The 11756-nt window shown below is 36.1% G+C and overlaps 1 long non-coding RNA gene across 1 annotated transcript in view; it reads left to right on the top strand.

The window, feature by feature from the left end:
- The first annotated feature begins 8554 nt into the window (after nt 1–8554).
- Nucleotides 8555–11756, top strand: part of LOC309611552 — a 36086-nt gene continuing 32884 nt past the window's right edge. The window contains exon 1 of the long non-coding RNA XR_014234589.1: nt 8555–11523. This is a non-coding gene — a long non-coding RNA (uncharacterized lncRNA). The remainder of the gene's footprint in view (nt 11524–11756) is intronic.

Genomic DNA, 11756 nt, shown 5'->3' with positions numbered 1-11756 from the left:
AATATCATTCTCTCTCTACTCTCTCTTCTCACTCATGGGCACTCTAACTAATTCCCTCTAATGGACAGTTATGTAACATCTTCCTATTTTAATTTTATTGTAATAGACTAGTAAACAAACCAAGATTAGTATAAAATACTTATAGACTTGTGTAATATCTGAATTGAAGGTAAACATGGCTTTTAGCAAAGATACTAAAAGTCCATGTTAATATTCTACGACAATTTTCAGACATTCTTCAACAGTGTTGAGACTTCAATACGTGTTCTAAATCATTCACTGTCTTCTCAGCATAGAAATTACTATGTTAGTTTATACCACAGAGTACACAAACAGCACTGAATTTTATGATGGTTCAGTAACAAGCCTAAAAGCATATACAAGTATTTTCTAAGGAATGCCCAGTCTGTGATGGGGAGCATGCACAGTCAAAACTAAATTTCACTGAGATATTATCACTTAACACCACAAGAAAATTGGAAGACTGAAGTCTTCTTTTGGCTTTTGCCCATGATTTTGTGTCAACTTGGAATCTGGTGATCTATTTTGGATAAGACAAGACCTGGATTCAAATCTATTTCCACACATTCAGTACACTCTTTGGGATACTGAAATATAGTACAAGGAACTGAAGTAAAGTAATATATATAACTTTATACAAAATATCTCACATTCTCAAAATAATACTAGAGGCTGTTTTCACAAGGCTTTTTGCAACTTTCCAATAAGTTTAAAAAAATCAGTTGGGTAATCTCCTCCCCTCACCAAAAAAGTCATTGTGGAATCATGATTATGGCAGTAAGGGAATTGTTCTCATATATAACACTTTTATTTCATGTCTTTTTAAAATCCAATCAACTGTTACCTCATGAAATGTTATAAAACTTTTGTCATCTTCAAAAAAATTATAATTAATCTGAGGTTATAAACACATTTAATCTATTAGTAGAAAAATTTTCCATCTTTACTGTAATTATCTTGAAAAAGTTTGAGATGAGACTTTAAAAAGTTTTTACCCATACATTAAACAATTTTGAATATTGCTCGCTTTTACAGAGCACAGACCAAAAGGAAATACACTCTCAGCTGCAGTATAAAAGATTTAGGCTAGAGAGCAATGGCCTCTGGTAGTTTTTATATCATGGAATTTTTTTTTTATCAGTGGAAATCACAGACCTTCTGTGTTAAGGGCTTCACAACAGAATTTTTGCCTTTCAAATACAATTTAGGTTTAACACTGTTTTAAGATAAGGTGTGAACTGAGTGACACCCTAGTGTCTTTTGATCCCTCACCTTGAAGGACTACACGGGGACCATAATAGCACCAATCTTGAGTGGAGAAGTGGAACCAATTTTGCTAAAACATCTGAAATATACTCTTCCTAAATAGTAACACCTGGTCATACAGAACATCCCAAGGAGTCTTTGTTCCCAGGAGATTCCCCAACCCAGTTTTTTGCTACCCGAGAGGCTTAGATAATACAGCTGGGGTCAGAGAAACGCAGCCATGGGTCCAGCCTCTGGGCTGTTCTTTAAATAGAATTGCTTCTCTGACTCTCCTTACTCTCAAGTTTTGAATACAATGCAATTTCAACCATTCCTATCTACATTTTTCTGTTAATTAAAAATAACAAACGACATTGTTGTCTGCGAGGAGTTAATGCTCTCCGTGGTAGATGACACCAGAGCTTGAAAATCACTGACTTTGGGGAAAGGAACTCTGCTCCCCAATCAACAACATCTGTGATACGAAAAGGGGACTCTAGAGGTTAAGACCAATTTAAGCCTGTCAGTCTCCAGGCAAATGTCGCGGAATCTTGAGGAACGGCTTGTGATGAGGGCTGTGTGAAATGGAAATAAGCTCAATCTACCTTCTGGTTTGGATTGTTGAGATCCAAACACTGGGATTTTTACATTTTTATTTATTTATTATTTTGGGAGGGGTTTGTTTTTGGTTACATTTGGTGTAAGCTCCTTATTCCTTGTCTGGTGTCACGTGAAGAAACGTGCACTTCTGTGAGATGTGTTTTCCTCCCTTTTCAAGAAATCTTCATGGAAGAGAAGTTCATTGCTACCATCTGTACTTGGTTTAAAAGAGCTTTGATTAATAAGGACCACCCTATTGTACACTGGTTTGACATGTGGAAATATTTGTAATTCGTTCCTGGTGAGAGAGATTTCAGAAAGGACCTGGTTTGACTTTCAAACCCACATTGTCAATGAAAACCAGCCTCCTGAATCTGGAGCTCAGTTGGAACATGCAAAGGTGTTTTATCCTCCCCTTACCCCTCCCGCAAATACCAACACCTGTTAGAAATGAGGTTGAAACGATCCTGTTGGAACTCGAGGACAGAGACCCAATTCCGACCTGAAAGAGGCTCTGATGTATGGCGTATAATGAGAGCTGGAGACTGCCCACTGCTACACATAATTATCATTCAGATCATGAAAGAAAATGAAATGATTCAAGCAGATAACAGCTGTTTTTATTCTGCTTTTCAAAGATTCTCTTAAACAACCTGATCTCATTGCTTTTATTTAAGGGTGAACACCCAATTGTAAACATAGGAGAGATGCATTCTCATGATGTCAGTAATAAAAGCATGTATAAAGCAGCATGTGTATTCTGGAAAGCTAACTAACCATTAAAGCCAAGAAACATAGTCTGGCACAAATCTTATTATGTGTCCAAGAGGACTTGATGGTATGCACATAAAAAAATGTAATGAAACAGTGGGAAGGAAAAGAGATGGGAGGGGAAGAAGCCAGAGAGTTGGGGGTGCACAGTTTTATATCTAGGAGATGATAGCAAAATTAGAGAGAGGCAAAGCTGCCAAGATTATCTGAGAAAAGGGTGAGCAGAGCAGTAGAAATGCAAGAGGTTTGGTTTCTGTTTCTCTTTATATTACATTACAAAATCGCCTCTTTGCATTTTGACCTGTTTGTTATAGATAATGAAGCTGCTACACAAGTCACACACAGGAAAAAGGAAGAAGCCCAGTCTTCTTTTTATCAGGACTTCAGATCTCATTTGGGGCGAGGTACATCTATTGTGTTTGTAATTGCTGTGATCATTATCATAAGCATTCAGTGTAGCTTGCTTGAGGAATTCAGCACCACATACTGCTCATCAGAATTTTATAAAAATAAAATGTTTGTAAGGGAATTTTGATAGAGTAAACCTTATACAAAGCCAGTGTAATCAATATTCACCGTAATTTTTGAATTTTGCAAAAATATAGCAAAAAAAATAGGCAATTTGTCCTAGATACACTGTATGATGACAATGCTCATTTTTAAAGTTTTCTTCTTATTTCACTATAATAGTGAAATATATTTCACTATTATAGTAAAATAAGATACATATTTATATGTATTTTTATATTTATATATATTTAAATATATATAAATTTATATATATATATTTATATATATTTCATCCTTTATGAAATGGGTCATACGTATTAAAGTAGAAAGAAATTATTCACTTACTCAACTTGATAATAAAAATTTTTGTCTCTGAGGAAAGCACATATATATTTACATGCATAAATATATGTAAAGTTTACACCTAATGTTGGTTTATGACCCACATAAACTATAACATTAAACTGAAAGATGAGTTCAACAAGCAATTTAAAATTGGGAATCTGCCGTTCATGGGCTTAAACTCATGCTTTAAAAAAAAAGTAGAATGCAAAAAATGTCAGCTCCATAGATTTGCTGATAAAAAATTCCTGTTTACCTGTGCATAAAATACGACTGCCCCCAAGGGTGTGCAATTTTACAAAGGCAAATTAATCTCTTACCTGCCCAATACTCAAACTATAATGTATTTCAAAATTGAACAATATAAACCACTAAATATGAGATTGTTTTAGATAGCCCTGCTAAAGGAAAACTAAAATGCGTGGTTTGAGGCCCTAAATTATAGCTGGATTTTCTGCTCTTAGACATTCATTAGTTTATGAGGAAGGGGCCATTGAAATAAAGTAGCAACATCTTGTACCATTATGACTTTCTGTATCTTTCAATCAAGTAGCAAATGATGTGGAGGCTTAACGCTATTTTGAAATGGCATTCCCAGCTCTGCCAGGAACAATGTTCAGATTGAACTGCAAAAAATGTTCATCAGTGGGGCTTCCCTGGTGGCGCAGTGGTTGAGGGTCTGCCTGCCAATGCAGGGGACACGGGTTCGAGCCCTGGTCTGGGAAGATCCCACATGCCACGGAGCAACTAGGCCCGTGAGCCACAACTACTGAGCCTGCGCGTCTGGAGCTTGTGCTCCGCAACAAGAGAGGCCGCGACAGTGAAAGGCCCGCGCACCGCGATGAAGAGTGGCCCCCGCTTGCCACAACTAGAGAAAGCCCTCGCACAGAAACGAAGACCCAACACAGCCAAAAATAAATAAATAAATTAATTAATTAAATTTTTAAAAAAAAGTTCATCAGTATAAAAAATGCTTATTCCATGGGCTTGTGTTTAAATATACCAGTAGCGTGCATGCATGCATATGTCCACGCACACACACACAAAGTGATAATTCCTAATGACTTAAACTAATATTCTCTAAAATTCTATTCATTATGGACTATGGCTCTGTCAGTTTTCCAGGTTGTGAATTATCTGGATTACAAATCTCTGTTCTTTTTCTTTTCTCCTACATACCAGGGTGGGATCATTCTCCTGCTCACTGGTGTATCCACAACTCAAATACAAGTACAAATAAAAGGAGATCATAAAGAAGACACCCACCACCCTGGAGAGAAACACAAAAGAACACAGATTTATATTGACTAGCAGGTCTAGATATCTGAGGAATAAATGGTTTTAAGCAACTGACCAAAATAAGTATTTTGAATCTGCAAATATATCCTGAAACACAGGAGTTGCATAGGTTAGGCAGCTGCATAGGTTAGGGCAGGCCCAGGGTATAGCTCTGAAATTCAGAGGATTGTTTCTATTTATGGCACATTAGGTAGCCGAATGGCTATGAAACATGAATTTGGATGCCAAATGAATAACAAGTTTGAAGGCTGAGTGCCGAGTGACTTTAAACATCTGTGAGGTGAAAATATCCCTGAACCAAGGCATGCTACTGTGCTGAAAACAATTACTGTTACTGATCATTTTCTTGCTTTAGATAAAGTGTATCTCTTCTCATGGGAGCAGGTGTACTGATGGCCTTGTGAATCGTCATTCATCAAATCACAAATGGACAAATACACCCCTTTTTTGGTAAATCCATACAAAATCACAACTTCTTAACATCTCAGAGAAGAAAACCTGTAATTTGTTACCGAGGAAGGATGAATTTCACCTTCCCACTTCTCCAGGATTTGTAGTAGTAATCCAAAATCAAGTGAGCAGAGACACTTAGAAAAGCTGCCCCTTTACCCCCTGCCTTTGGGATATTAATGACTACAAGATGTTGAATGCATATTTGAGCAGTAAGAAGAACCTGCTTCCCAAAGGGAAAAAAACTGGGAACAGACTCAGAGTAACAATAAGTTAGTGGGCAGGTCTAAAAAACTCTGAACATCAGCACGTCCCAAAGCTTAGTGGCAAAGCTTAGGCTATTGCAGGATCTCTACATCAAAGTCAGCACAAACATATTCTTTCATTATGACTTTTAGAGCATGACTTATTTTTCACAAACAGATATTTTTCTTACATTGAATTTATCACATGATGCTAATAATTAACATTCTGCCACTGTCTTTTTTGTCCTCGCCATAAAATGTTTTACTAGGTAGCTTAAAAAAAAAAAAGAAGTAAAGAATTAGAGCAGAGGGGAGATTTGTATTTGAGACCAAGCATTGAATTTGGGTTTCTCTTTAAAGGACGGGGTAGAACAAAAATGGCCTGCTTTCAAAATGCTTATTTGATTTTGAAGAGCACTCTTGCCTAGGTGCCATCTTTCCTTCCTTTACTTTTCTTTCATTTGTCTCACTTTTCCTTCACATATCCATGATGCAGATTAGCACAGGCCTCCAAGCCCCAGTCATCAAAGGAATTAGGTCAGACCCAGAAGAAATCAGGTTGCAGGCAAGAAAGAAAAAATTTAATAAAATAGAAGCTATGGTAGCCTGGAACTTCCGTACTCCTTCAGTCAGACTAAGGTGCCCTGGCCTTAGAAGTAACAGTATTAAGTAATTTATATGTGTGGAAAAAAAGCAGAAAAGATGTTTGTGAGACCAAAGATCTTAATAGTATTAGCAACATGATGTATAAGCTGAATTTATTTATTTAACCTGTATATGCTTGGGTAGGCTGGGTTCTCAATCTTAAAGCAATATTTGCAATTAAAAGTAATTCCAGAAAAGATCTAGTGCAATATCTGTCTTCCTATAATTTATGGTTTTTTAAAAAGCTGTTTTGTATTTGTATTCCATGTGAGATTAGTGGTACTTTAAAGCCTATAATATCTATCTACAGGAAATTCATTTTATGTTAGCATGTTTAATGCTTATTTACTCAAATAGCATTCATTATATGATCTGCTTTTGTGTTATTCTAAAGAAAAAAAAAGAAAGAGATTTTGAGCTTCCCTGGTGGTGCACTTGTTGAGAATCTGCCTGCCAGTTCAGGGGACACAGGTTCGAGCCCTGGTCCAGGAAGATCCCACATGCCGCGGGGCAACTGAGCCCATGCGCCACAACTGCTGAGCCTGTGCTCTAGAGCCCACGAGCCACAACTACTGAAGCCCCTGCACCTAGAGCCCGTACCCCACAACAAGAGAAGCCACCACAATGAGAAGTCCGTGCACCACAACGAAGAGTGTGCCCCGTTTGCCACGACCAGAGAAAAGCCTGTGCGCAACAACGAAGATCCAATGCAGCCGAAAAATAAAATAATAAAATAAATTTAAAAAAAAAAACAAACAAACAAAAAAGAAAGATTTTATTAAAAATGCCATGCTTAGTTTATTCCCCAGATGACCATTCTAGTTAGCATTATTACTGCATCCAAAATGATTGGAGGAGTAATTCGAATTCAACCTATCACATTATCCAAGGGCATTCTATGAATAGCTGCAACCCAGAGCAAGTTCTGGCAAAGACACAAAGGCAGCCATTCAGAGTCAGCAATAACATTCAAGAGTGTTTTCCAGAGGTAGTGAATGCAGATGAGAATATTTATATGTTATCTCTCAAACTGTAGGAAGTATTTGGGGAAAGATATTTTTCACAATCCTTAGATTAGTCATTACATATTTTCTAAGCATTTTAAAGGGGTTTTTTTGGATGATGGAACAAATCTTTGGGTGATGCTGGTCACATTTATACATGTCATCCCATTTAATCCTCCAGACACCCATCAGGGATATGTTGGTGTCATTAGTAGCGCCATGAGTGATAAAAAACTGAGGCACATGCATTAAGCAACATGACCAAGACTTCAGAGTTGGAAGGTAACAGCGACAAAATCTGAGCTCAGGACATCTAACTGAAGCACTAGTGGCTTCTCTATCTTGCAGCAAGCAGTTTTAAGTTTCAAAAAAGGTTAAATCTCTTTAGCTTCTGAATGTAGTAAATCTCAGTTTGTGATAGCTCTTAGACATCCCTTAAACCTGTTTATTATTATCATCACTATTCTTATCAATAAGTAAATTTTAACAAAGGAAAAAATATTATCCTAGCTAGCATATATTAAAAGATTATTTTATGCCAGATATACATAACTGTTTCATGTATAAATTAACTTAATAGTCACTATGAGATATAATATTATTTGCAAATATTCTCTCCCATTCAGTAGGGTATCTTTTCCTTTTGTCAGTGGTTTCCTTTGATGTGCAAAATCTTCTAAGTTTAATTAGGTTCTGTTTGTTTATTGGCGTTAGAGAATATTCTAATTTCATTCTTTTACATGTAGCTGTCCAGTTTTCCCAGCACCACTTATTGAAGGGACTATCTTTTCTCCATTGTACATTCTTGCCTCCTTAGTCATAGATTAACTGACCATAAGTGTGTGGGTTTATTTCTGAACTCTCTATCCTGTTCCATTGATCTGTGTCTATTTTTGTGCCAGTACCATACTGTTTTGATTACTGTAGCTTTGTAGTATAGTCTGAAGTCAGGGACTGTGATTCCTCCAGTTCTGTTCTTCTTTCTCAAGATTGTTTAGGCTATTTGGGATCTTTTGTGTTTCCATACAAATTTTAAAATTATTTGTTCTAGCTATCTTCAGAAAGAACACAAATAACAAATGTTGGCAATGATGCAGAAAAAAGGGAACACTTGTACACTGTTGGTGGGAATGTAAATTGGTGCAGCCACTGTGGAAAACAATATGGAGGTTTCTCAAAAACCTAAAAATAGAACTACCATATGACCCACCCAACAATTCCACTCCTGGGTATATATATATGAAAAAAAAAACAAACCAAAAACATTAATCTGAAAAGATACATACATGCCAATGTTTATAGCAGCATTATTTACAATTACCAAGATATGGAAGCAACCTAAGTGGCCATCAAAAAATGAGTGGATAAAGATGTGGTATGTATCTACAATGGAATACTACTGAGCCATAAAAAAAATTTTGCCATTTACAGCAACATGGATGGACTTGGAGGGCATTATGCTAAGTGAAATAAGTCAGAAAGAGAAAGACAAATACTGTGCGATAGCACTTATATGTGAATCTTAAAAAATACAACAAACTAGTGAATATAACAAAAAAGAAGCAGACTCATAGATATAGAGAACAAACTAATGGTTACCAGTGGGGGTGAGGGACAATATAGGAGTGTGGGAGGGACAGATACAAACCATTGGGTGCAAGATAGGCTCAAAGATATATTGCACAACATGGGGAATACAGCCAATATTTTGTAATAACTGTAAATGGAAAGTAAGCTATAAAATTGTATAAAATTTTAATTTAAAATAAAGAGATATAATATTATCCCCAATTTGAATAAAGGAAAATTGAGTCAGAGAGAGGTTGAGTAATTTCCTCCAAGTTATCTGCTAGAAAGGAGAAGAGCCAGGATTTAGAAGTCTGGTTCTAGAGCCAGTACACGTAATCACTAAACTCTATTGCCTTCCCAGGTCATTTTTAATTGAGTCATTGTGTCCTGTTATGTGTAAAGGGATAGAATTTTGTTAAATGACTATATTGTGAACGTAAAAGAATACCAATTATTAAGGACACATTCTGCATACATCATGCCTTTCATCTAAAATTACTTTCCTCTTCATCATCTACCTAATTTTTCTTACTTGTCTTTTAAAATTCAACTTTAATGTTAGCCTTCCCGGACCCACCAGTCTGATTTAGAAGCCCTTCTATCCTCATTGGGTAGTGCTATCCTAGCATCTATCACAATGTGTAGTATTGATATACTTAACTTTCTCTTCAACTGAACTCTAAGCTCTTTGAGGGAAGAGACTCTGTTTTCTATGTCTTTATATCACTAGTAATGGTGCTTGTCATGCAGCCGGTACCCAAAACAGGTTGGATTTATGAATGGATGAAAAAATAAAATTATGCGTAAATACTTTGTTGGTATAGATGGATGACTGGATGAAGGTTGGATGATGGGTGGATAGATGGAAATATAAGAAATTAAGTGACATATACACATAGGAAATGTATGAGTCAGCCCAATGTATGTGCTAGCTTTAAATGGACAGAGCTTCTTGGACATATTTATTAAAAAAAAAGATACTTTTTTTAACTGACTCATTTTCCTACTTTATCTTTAAATACCATTCTTTCTTCTATTGTTTCCCTTTAATAGACATTAATGGTGACTCACAAATTAGTGATAAATTTGCTCTTGGAAATTTTCTCTACTTTTTTGTTATATATACATCAAAGCTTTGATTTTACTCCTCTAAGTTGTACATCCTGGATACCTTTGGATAGAGGCACTGTATTACACTCCCCAGCTGAAGCCCTCCTTTCTGTCCACCGTTTGCCTGGCAGGTGCTACTTGAAGATTTGGCCTCTGTTACCCCTACTAGATTTAGCAATGAAAGCAGCATGAAATCTTAAACTTACTGCCAAGTGTGAGTCTTCTACTTCAGAACAGATATATCATCCTGGTCCTAACAAGGAACAGACCACATAATATTCCCAATACCTTAATAGTATGCCACTCCAAGCATCAAATTATATTTACCTACCTGGCAGAACAAGAAAAATAATGGTTTCCTCATTAATAACCACAATGTTGTAAGAAAACATTAATTTCACCTAAAAAAAGACATGGAAACTGCAGGCTACCGTCATGGATGCCTTTGTGATACCATTTATGAATATAATACTCTGTTAAGAATGCAATTACTGAAGAGACGTCTTGCCATGAAAGATTTGGGGTTGTTTATAACCAGAGAAAAATTATCCACTCCTTTGAGAGTTGCATTAGACAATTACTAGTCAAAGCTTAAAAATATAAAAGCAAGTAAAGATTGGCCTTTTACTTAAAGTCAATAGTTCACTGATTTTTGTCAAGAAAAATCATACACTAGACTTTTTTACACTATCAGACAGCTTTTCATTTGTGATGTAATAGACTATTTTCCACAGTGGTATAATTTAACCATTCATTATTTTATCATGTATTTATAGAGACCCCACCATTTGCCAGGCACTACGTGTAATATGTTTTCTGACTAGCAGTTAAATATCTTTTTTCTCTCTTACTGGGTTTCTGCCTCCAATATAAACTAGCCAGGCAAAATCTCCAAACAAAATAAAATTGGGAGCAAAATATACATGTGTGAATATATTTTAACTGACAACCATAGCAGTCTCTCAGCTTACATATTGCTAAATACTAGAGATTTGAGTCAGCTAAAGAATATGTAAATTCAAATTGTTGTTGGTTGCTACTGAATGGCATGCCATCTTCTGGTATGTTAATCAGAAAACATGCAAATTCTCCATTTGACTCTTGTTTTAATTTGTCTTAGTCAAATACGTGTTTAAAAAATTCAAGTGCACATTATGGGAGTATGTATATGTGTATATATTTATGTATATATGTGTATAAAAAATTAAAATAGTATACATATATTTAACTATGATGGTGTGTTTGCTGCAAAAGCGTACCAAACCTATTTAGCAAGGGGGGAAAAATGGATCCTCTAAGCCACAAAATTTAAGAAGTTTGTGAAAGTGGCCTGAAGACCTATCAATCAATATACAAAACGCAATTTTTAAAGGTTACCAACACAACCTTTAAACCAAATTGAAAATTACAAGTTGGAAAGTGTTTGTGGGTTATCAAAATATTCTTTAGATCTGGCTCACTCTGTACTGTCTCATACTCTTGCAAGTCCCATGGGATGCTTCTTAAACACATTTCACCTTTCTTTCTTCAGTTTCAGGGTAGAAAGGGTCCCTTTAACTCCTGGAGACAGTAAATCACAGATTGTGTGGTGGTTCTCAGAAGATACTTAAAGGACTGAATTGGATGCTCTACATAGCACCCTTGCCAAAAGAGTTCGGAAATGACTTCCAGCTTCCCACAGTAATAAAATGGCACTGTTTGGCATCTTTAAGGTAATAAAAGTGAATTTTTTCCATTCTAGTAAGTGAGAAGAGAGGCCTGGTTGTTTTAAAAACTGATTAAAATTCATATGTTTTCCTCAAATTATAGAGCGTGATATGAGCACACTTACACGTGAACTTCAGACCATCTCGGAGCATTATTATATCCAGCTCTCTGAGGGAAACAGGATGTGCTGGTAGGTGGGTGGAAGGGAGCCTGGGAAGGATCCATCAGGTGCTGTGAA

The sequence above is a fragment of the Balaenoptera borealis genome, assembly GCF_965194805.1.
Source record: "Balaenoptera borealis genome assembly, chromosome: 1".
NCBI lineage: Eukaryota > Metazoa > Chordata > Mammalia > Artiodactyla > Balaenopteridae > Balaenoptera > Balaenoptera borealis.
Note: the sequence above shows the minus strand (reverse complement) of the source record. Positions and strands in the feature narration are given on the sequence as shown.